General features: G+C 32.3%; 1 long non-coding RNA gene across 1 annotated transcript; it reads right to left on the bottom strand.

Moving 5' to 3' along the window:
* Positions 1-3804: 3804 nt before the first annotated feature.
* LOC128192802 (uncharacterized) lies at positions 3805-6618 on the bottom strand. The gene is made up of 3 exons (XR_008244564.1): positions 6455-6618; positions 5032-5132; positions 3805-4062 (listed from the first exon to the last, which is right to left on the bottom strand). It is a non-coding gene; the product is annotated as an uncharacterized LOC128192802 (long non-coding RNA).
* Positions 6619-8529: the final 1911 nt, after the last annotated feature.

Genomic DNA, 8529 nt, shown 5'->3' with positions numbered 1-8529 from the left:
AAAACTGAATGATAATAAAATGAAAACATTTATGGTATCAAACTACTGATATTGAATTTAATCTGCCGGCATAAAACTTATATAAGGTCAATGATATAAATTTTGATATGGTGGGTTTTTTTTAACGTTTTAAAGCATTTTTCATTATTATTTCATTGTGTGCTATACAATTATCTTAATGAATAATTGAGATAAAACTGGGAGAAAGTATGTTAAATTACGTTTACTAACGATTTTTTTAAAACTTTTATTATTAAGGCACTGGCAAAAACGTTTCAGCGGAAACCAAATCTGAAAATTTTTGTCTGAATTTCCTCTGTTTTGCTATAAGTTTATTTTCGTTTGAACCTAATTCCATAATATAGTGAATATAACACATTTTATGTCAATAATAATTCATCTTATGAATATTTTTTGTGTTTAGAATAAAATTTACTCATGACATTGAACTTTATAACAATTCGAATTTGACAACATCCTTGGCCTTATGAAAATGAGTTTATTCCTATGATATTCGTACCTACCAAAACAGATATACGTACCATATGTAAGAAGTACAGCAATGAAATTCGTCTATCTGATGTATTTGATGTTCAGTTTCTTTAACAAACTACAATACAACATTGTTGACTGCGTCTACAATATACTTGTGATATTTATGAGAAGTTCTTCGGGCTTTACAGGATTTGATCACGTGACCAACCAAATTCATATATTTCTTCAATATTTCTTTACGGAAACTTATTGTTAATTCATAACTCTATTGAAACTGACAGGACTGAAATCTACACGTCCCGTTTATCGATTGGTTGAACTTAGCGACCTGAACAAAATCCCGGACTCCTCGAAATAAATCTGATGATAGTATGTCCTTGCATATTGAACATCAACTAAATAGCGAGTGTTTATCACTGAAATGCTTTTCAGACTCTTTTAGGTCATTTTCAGTTCACTAAAATGCCCTTTGGGTTGGTCTTAGCACGAGCAACATTTTGTCGTCTTATCCGTCAGGTGTTGCAAAATGTTTCCAATGTTAATAGCTGATATTTTCATCTTTACTGACACTTTTGATCAACATGTTTCTGTGCTCTTGCAGCGTCTCCGGTCAGCAAACGCTGACGTGGGTTATGTATTTTTTCTGACGCGGGTTATGTATTTTTTCTGACGCGGGTTATGTATTTTTTCTGACGCGGGTTATGTATTTTTTCTGCAGTATCGCCACCTTCATATCCCGCATGAATCATCAAAGACAGCATTTTAAGGTCACCTGAGTAACTCAGGTGACCTATTGCTATCCGTTTTCGTCCGTCGTGCGACGTGCGTCGTCCGTCAACAATTTTATGTTTTTAACTTCTTCTTTAAAATTACAAGTTAACTGTTACCATTTTTTAAATAATCTTAATTGTGAAATTCGTGGCTCTACCACCCCCGGGGCACTACAAGTGGGGCCAAATATGCAAAAAAAGCCAAATTTTCAAAAATCCTATTTTCTTCTCCCACACATTTGAGGAAAACACTGTTTGCATTGTTATGATGTCCTTGAAGCCCTTTACCAAAATTATGAAATTCATGGCCCTTGGGTCAGGGGTTCTGGAAATAGGGTGGGGCCAATATGACCATAGAGTAAAAATGTATAAAATCATCTCTGCTCCCATATATATTTGTTCAAAACTAAATGCATGATTATGATGTCCATGAAGCCCTCTACCAAAATTGTGAAATTCATGATCCCTGTGCCAGGGGTTCAGGCTCTAGGGTGGGGCCAATATAATGTCCATGAAGCCCTCAACCAAAATTGTGAAATTCAAGACCCATGTGTTAGGTGTTCAGGCTCTAGGGTGGGGCCAATATGGCCATATAGTAAAAATGTATTAAATCTTTAAAAATCTTCTTTAATCTCACACATGTGGGAAAAAACTGAAAACCTGGTTATGATGTCCACTAATTCCTCTACCTAAATTGTGAAATTCATGGCCCTTGGGTCAGGTGTTCAGGACATGGGGGGGGGGGGGGGGGGGGCAATATGGCAATATAGTGTTAAGGCATATAATGTTTAAAAATCTTCTTCTCTATTCTCACACATCTTTATGAAAAACTTATTTCATAATTATGTTAACCAGGAAGTCCTCTACTAAAATTTTAAATTTCATGTCCCTTAAAGTATGGGTTTTGACTCTAGGCCAGGGTCAAAATTACACCTCACAGCCTACTCAATATTCAGGGTCATGAACCCTGGGGAGCATTCATTATTGTCCCCAAGAGAGACAACTCTTGAAAACGTGCATTAACTATAGTCCATTTCTTAATCTTATTAAAATAAATAAATTGAGATTAGTTTTCTAAGTATTTTAATTATAAATAATACATATAACGATAAGTAAAAGGCATGAAAGAAGTACATTTATTTATCAAATATAGTAGGCTGGTACATGTACCTGGTGAATATTAAATGTACATGTATATTGCTTGTAGCTACATGTATAAATCTACAAAACTACATTCAATATAATAAACTGTGTTATGTAAACTGAAAAAAAATACACAGGTTGTAAGAGATCTTTTTTAAAATGAATTTTCTTAAAATGAAAAATAAATTAATGAAATTGCATATATCATTCTAAAAAAAATCATAATACTAATAGACACGAAGTTCAACATAAATAAAGTGATACATTAGATGGATAGGATATAATGTACAGCAATTTAAGATTTAGATGTCATTTTTCATATGAAAGGTAACTACAACTCCATACCATTTAAACAATGAAAAGGTTGCAGAAGGCCTATTTGTATCTAGTTGAATATAATGAAAATAAATTAATGACCTTGTATACATCATTTTAAGAAAAAAAAAGTAATAAACATGCTGTTCAAGAAACTAAAGTGATATATTATAGGAATCAATAGGATATACTGTACAGCAATTTTAATTATATATTGGATTTGTTTCCAAACATTGGAATAAAGGGGAAAAAACTTTCATAACTTCTTTAGATTAAATAATATTCTTAAAAAATATTAATATTTGTATTTCATGGCTAAAACTGAATATTTTTCTGTCAATTTCTTCTGTTCATTAAGAAGACCTATACTTTTATCAGACACTTTTATATATATTATGTCCATTTCCCATTGTAACTAAGTATTTTTGTTCTGTTTGTATACAAAAGAGTATATTAAAGGGACACGGTTTGAGCTTTAAAATTCAAAATTTTATCTTTCCATTTTCAATATTTAGAATGGTTGATATGGGTATTTTTAATGCTTTGTCAACATTTGAAAGTCAAATACTGAGTTAAAAGAAAGATAAAGAATTAAATATTCTTTGTTTTGTAAACAAAGCGCAAGTCTTGTTATTGTTTACATATGTGTTTTATTGGTGTAAGTTTCATTCAAATGTTGCTTTTTTCTATTAATAATATCATTTATGATCACATCGAATCAGTTTACCTTCTTTTCTATGAATCGTTTTCTTAAAAAAGTGGTAATTTCATACTTTATATTATTTGTAAACAAACATAAGACTCGGGCTTTGTTTACATAACAATAAATTCTTACCCCTGTATCTCTCTTATAACTTGACTTCTAACATTCAAATTATGGTCAATTATTCAAAATGTGCAAGTAAATCATTTTATGCATAAAGAAATTGAAAACAAAATTTTCATCTAAAATCGCGTCCAAGTCCCTTTAAAAAAAACTTGTATAGAATAGTAAGGCTAAATTCCAATTTAAAAAAAATAGCTGCTTTCAAAAATGTTACATGTATATGAATATATAAAAACATATGTTAGATGGATGGGTATGAAAAATACAAAATAAGTGCACTCGATAAAAAGTTTGCTGGTATTCATTATGTGAACACAATTCATCCAGTAACATTTAAAGTTATGCAACATAAATAAGAATGTTATGAATGATGTTTATAGAACAAATTCTTCTGTGGTTGGCTCCATAAATCTTGAAAAGATGGTGTGAGTTGGTAAAAAGGCAGAATAAGGTTCCATTCTAATCCTCATGCATTCCATTCAAGAAATATTCATTAATGTCATGGTCTGGAAACTAAAATAGAGTAAACATAAAGTGTTAAGAGAATTACATGTAATTTTTGCAAACATTGTGCACTCATCAAATACTTACATGTATATATTCAATGAAGTTATTTATGGAATGTGCAATTACTAACAATGTAATCTTTTCTAATATTGTACATACATGTATTACATCATTTTGCCACTAATTTTAAACCCAGCTGACAGTTTCTTTTTGTTACATAAACAGCGTCAAAAGATAGTTGCATCATGTGCATGTACTTTCAGTAATTTTAAAAGCCATAAAAACATTTCAGTACTACAAAACACTTTAAATTTGTCAAATAATTTTACAAATGAAATATGTACTAATATACCAGTAAGTCACAAGTGATATATACTTTTTAAAGCAGTACAATGTATCACTTATATGAAAACATCAGGAAACCTGGCTCAATCAATTCTGCACACACATGATAAATGTAATGAATGTGTACCGTAACTTCAATGGTGTAACTTCAAAGATATTTAGATATCCAGTGGACAGAAAGATATTAAATATATTGAACAAAGATCAAAGTCATAAACACTTATGTAACACTTATGTAACATATGATTGTCTGTATGAGTTTCAACTATCAACATTCTATGTACACCAAAATATGATTGCGTCAATAACAAAAACTAATCTGAAAAACATATTTCCAGCATAAGAAATTCATGGGATTTCCGCAAATCCCATTTTCTCAGAGAGTGTAAAACACATCTCCTAAAGTTTATAATATTTTCAAACTCCTGGTATTCCGGATTTCAGAGGTTCCCACCCCTTAAAATACAAATAATCAAGCAGATTTGCAACAAGATGCCCGTATAAACCTTTCCCTTTTACACAAGACATTGTAGCTATTTAGAAGACCTTGCTTGGCTTTTAATCAGCTTAAACCAAATATATCTACATATGGAAGACAAGTTGTAAGTTTATTACATGACAAAGAAGTACCTTCTGGGCTTCAGCAGATTTGACTGGATCATCAGCAATATCAAATTGACAATATTTTCTATATCCCTGATCTTCAGATCATCTGGAAGCCGCAGGTAAATCTGTAGATTAGAAGAAAAACGATACACTAGCTATCATTACAAAACTAAATGCTGTCATTATCAAAACAATAGGGTGTGTCCTAGATTACACTTTTTTATTGGCACATGCAGTATCTGAGACATGGTCCAAACATTACCATGATAACAGCTATATTAAACGTGGGAAATGACATATAACTATACAATTTGTTATGGCTTTTCATACTCTCTGTCTCTGTCTGTCTCTCTCTCTGTCTGTCTGTCTGTCTCTCCTCTCTCTCTCTCCTCTCTCTCTCTCTCTCTCTCTCTCTCTCTCTCTCTCTCTCTCTCTCTCTCTCTCTCTCTCTCTGATCTCTCTCAACATCTTTGTCAGCAATATTTCTAGTGCAATGTGGCATTATTGAAATATATATATGGTTCATCAGGGTTGTCTCTAAAATTTGAAGTAGAAGGAAGAAATGAAAAAGTAGAAGGGGGGTCTGGAGGTCTTGCTTATAGCTGCATTGTGTTGAAATGAAATAATAGCCGGGTAATTAAGGCATTATAGGCGGGGGGGGGATTTCCCGCCTCCCAGGTCTTAGAGACAACCCTGAGTTCATGGAAGCAAGGCAATCAATAACAATTACATGTACACTGTAATTACACTCACTCACTCTCTCTCTCTCTCTCTCTCTCTCTCTGAGTCTATCTCTCTCTCATACTCTCAATCGTATAATGTTATATTTACATAACAAATGCAGACCCTTGATTCATAAACACTCTCATCATTAATAGTTAAATAAGACATAAAGTTAACAGTTTGAATAAGATACAGATATCAAAACCACGTGTACAGTGTACATTGTACGTGTCGAGAAAATTCTGTATGGAAATGACTGAAAGCATAATTGACACAAACTCAATATTCTAGGAAAAACATACAATATTTTTTTAACGTATGCTTCGTAACAATATGTGTAAAAACTGACTATAATACACCTGCATATACATTTCATACTAAAACATGTCTTTCAAGTCACATTTCACCAACGACTATTACTAGTAATTATCGACATTTTTGTAACATGTGTACTAGACTTAATGCATTGTAGGTTTTTAAAAGAGTTTTTGAGTAGTTTAACAATGTAAGTAAGTATGTTCTTACCGACGAATGACTACTCCATAGCACGTTTTAGATTGTTGACAAAATCGAGGATTGCTGTTCAGACTGTTTCATGCTGAACAAAATTTAACGAGATAAGGCTGATCACCCCAAACTTCGACTTCACATTAATAACCAATTGTTCTGCAACTTTAAATAATTTAAAAGCTTGCCAATATAAGAAACAAAAACTTTTACTTACTTTTTCCATTTAAACTCCTCTCTCGATTTTCACGAGTATGAGACTGGTCTCGTTAAAATCCCGAGATATACGAAGTTTTGACTTTCTCGGGTTTTTTCATTCTTTCGTGAATATAAAAACCAGAAAGGTTCCGATTATGCTAATAAGGCTGTGAGGTGTGAAAATGGATGTATAGGTGTTAATGCATATCAAAGTACTGAAGTACTGACGGGAGTTGATTTTATCAATTATCATTTATTCAAAATCAACGATATGCGATTTTGCATGGCAAGTAGTATCAGTAATCGATATATTTCTGAGAAATTGTATGGATCCAGGCAAGATTGAACTCTTTTCTTGTTCAACCAAACGCTCGGCTTTCTCCGTTTATCTCCGACAAGCAAGAGAGACTCTGTTTTGTCGGATATTAACGGAGACAGCCAAGCGTATGGTTGAACGAGACTACATTGAACTCTAGCGTTGGAATACATACGACTTTAAAAATATCTAAACTGTTTATACAATTTAAAATCTTATTATTTTCATGGTATTAATAAATAAGTTTTCTTGAAAAACAATGCTTCAGAATACATAGCATCGAATTTATCGATTATTTTTAAGAATTTAGTGTTGTCAGCGGTATTGATTTGTGCTTAGGTCCAAACACTGTTTCACTTCGCTTTGCCCGAGAAAGTGCATAGGAGAGTTGATTAAAATAAACTCCCAATAATTGTAACAAGTCGAGCGATCCTTGCCACAAAAATCTAGAAAAACACCGTTTTTCTAACACACAACAATTTATTCAGGATGGCAAAATATCAATATCACAACACAGACTAAGATGCTGACCATTTCAAACAATACAACCTGTCCCGGGGCTATCACCGGTTTAAAAACTCGTCATAAAAAATAAAGAAAATGCTACTAGTTCTCGTATCTGCAGGATTTGTTGTTCTCGTGCTCAATATCAACAATAAACAGCGTAAAAGAATTGTACTGAATTAATAAATATTATATGCATAAACTTGCGCAGATCCGGACAGCTAGTAAACTCGACACACGCAGTCTAATTCTATCTGGTAAAATCACACCACCTCCCCATTTGTACTAGGTAAGCTAATTAAGTCCTCATAATTTCCAGTAAACTGTAAATAATCCCGGACAACTCGTTATAAAAATGAATAACCTATTTGAACTAATGAATTAAGAAAATCTGAACAGCAATAAAACGAACAATCCGGACAACTCGTAATTCTAAACTTGAAACAGTTCAAATAAATATAACAGTTCCTTTTATAGACCACAACTAAAAACAAGAACTATAACACTGGAAAGACGGGTCTACTTTTATATACTATCCAGATTCTGTCCGGACGACGAAGTCCTAAAAAAAATTAGCATCGTCTACGACCACGTTCATCTTGCTTATCTACCTTATATGGAGTTCTCCGAGGAGTGCTCAAACGAACGGGATATGATCGAGTGATCAAATGATACTGCTGCTGGAACTAACTTGTGTTTATAAACTTCTCCAACCAACGAGTACTTGTCCTTTTCTGTCCGGACACAACCAACCAATCAAACATTTGGATTTTGGACATTCCGGACAAGTATTCTTATTTCCGAACAAGCATATTTAAATCATAAATTAACATTTTATTCCTATACAAAGCCTTCTCCGGATTAATTTGATAAAACGGACATTTATTTCTAAATCAATATACGCATATAACTTCCGAAACTGAAGAGCTTGTCGCCATCTAATAATATGCGTACCAAATGGTAAGCATATCGGCTTGATATAAGGGATATTTTTTTATTACTAGCACAGGTGCTTGTAGACGGAACCATCCACACCATATATATATATATATATATATATATATATATATATATATATATATATATATATATATATATATATATATATATATATATATATATATATATATATATACACACACATTTGGGCTACACACATTTGTCTATTACAAAATCACAAAGTATAACGATTAAAAAATCCAGATTATAACTTTAACCCTATTTTTTTAAAGTGTACATACAAAATAATAATTATTGTATGCCGTTGTATGTAG

Source organism: Crassostrea angulata, chromosome 7, assembly GCF_025612915.1.
Source record: "Crassostrea angulata isolate pt1a10 chromosome 7, ASM2561291v2, whole genome shotgun sequence".
Taxonomy (NCBI): Eukaryota; Metazoa; Mollusca; class Bivalvia; order Ostreida; family Ostreidae; genus Magallana; species Magallana angulata.
This window is presented reverse-complemented; position numbering and strand designations above follow the sequence as displayed.